Source organism: Gavialis gangeticus, unplaced genomic scaffold (genome assembly GCF_001723915.1).
Source record: "Gavialis gangeticus isolate Ggan-Ray unplaced genomic scaffold, GavGan_comp1, whole genome shotgun sequence".
Taxonomy (NCBI): Eukaryota; Metazoa; Chordata; order Crocodylia; family Gavialidae; genus Gavialis; species Gavialis gangeticus.
In genome coordinates, this window is record NW_017729027.1 from 1,220,730 (window position 1) to 1,222,500 (window position 1,771).

Here is a 1,771-nt window from a genome sequence, read left to right on the forward strand (position 1 = left end):
GGGGGGGGGGGGGCTCTGTGGTCATGAGGTGCTCCGGTGCAGGGCTAGCTGGCAGGCAACCGTTGCACTGAAGCAGCCTCGTGCTCCAGCCAGCCGGAGCAGTGTCTTCATGTGCGGTGCTGTGGAGTAAAAAACCGTGCATATACTGGCTGTAGTATATCACAGCACTGTCCAGCTGGCATCACGTGGGCCACCTGGCCTGGAAGAAGTTACATTGCAGCCCCTGGGCTCCCATATGGCTGGTCAGAGGCTGCTTCCCCTCTCCACCCTCCCCTTACTCTGGCTTTAGAAGCAGCTAGGCCTCTGCACTCCCCTCCCAAGAGGGAAGAGTGGGGTTGTGTAGCAGTGTAACCCACAGTGCTGGCAGAACCCATGGCGCCAGGCACCTGGAAGGTGCAATGTAGCAGAAGAGCCTGTGGTCCAGGAGCTTAGGGTGAGGTGGGGCACCCCAGTGTGCAGTGCAGTGGGGGCAGGAGCAGCGGGGCGCACAGTGCAGAGGCAGGGACACCACGCGTGTGGTGTAGCTGAGATGGTGTGCAGTCTGGGACCATGGGGGGCGGGCATAATCTTGTGGTCTGAGGGGCATGTGGATACTGGCTGCTTAGTAGTTGGTTGGCCATGGCATATCCACAGTAATTTATTTGGAGGTTTAAAAGCAATGCGATTATTTCTCAGGATTACAGACTACAAGGATCAGAAATGTAAGTCATTGCTGTAATCAATTACTGTAAAACATGAAGAGTGCTCCACATTGATTTTTGAGTGCATGCTATAAACATAAATTACACAGAATACTAAGTAGCATAAAAGAATCCCTTGGATGTTTCTCAGCAGTACGTTTCTCTGCACAATCTGACCAGTGCAGGAGAGGGCCCAGCACATTAACCAGCTATTGTTTCCCCAGAGTTTGCCAAATGGTGCTGCAGGAGGTCCCAGCCAAGCGGCTTTTCAGCCCATATAGAAACTGAATAGAGCAGGGGAGGGATTGGCAGGCAGTGCCTTGCTGAGCATAGCTTGTTGGGGTAAAGATAAGTACCAATCAAAGAAAAGCAAAATGCTCAAAACATGCTGAAGGAGTCATTGCTCTCATGACTTTAACAAAGAAGTCAGATTCCTGGAGTTTGGGTTCTTGCTGAGTCCTTTGCTATTTCTTGTTTGTTTTCTTATTCTAAATCATGAGCAGTAAACCTTCCTGATACAAGTAAAATCAGCAACAAAGTTTATAGGCCCCATTGAACCCTTAAATTGTTTGAAAAATAAGTATTGTGTAATCATTTAAATGATGACATTATTTGGGGAAATGAAAACCTGAAAAAACCCCCCTCTGTTGAAATAGAAGTGCCAATTAACTTTGTTCCGCTTTCTGACAGCACAGGCTCTTTGCATATAAGGGACTTTCCTCCACCACTCCCTCCACTGGAAAGAGAGTGGAATTTTTCTCTGCGTAGTCATTGCTGGGATTTTTCATTCCCAACAGTTCTGCCTGTGTGAAAATTAGAAGGGATGATACATGTGGTTTTCCCTTTAATAATAAAGCAACAGCTGCATTATTCTCCTGGTTTTATGTCATCCTGCTGGGCAACTCTTGAAAATGTATAAGGTGTTTTCCTCTGTAGAATCCCAACGACTTTCAGTTTCTTTTCATTTTATTTCTACTACCTCCTCATCCAGGCCCTAACAACTTCTCCACATGATTAGTGAAGCCTACTTGTCTCTGGTCTCTTGAGTTAGGGTCGGCAGCCTAGGGCCTCTGGGTCAAATTTGGCTTGCA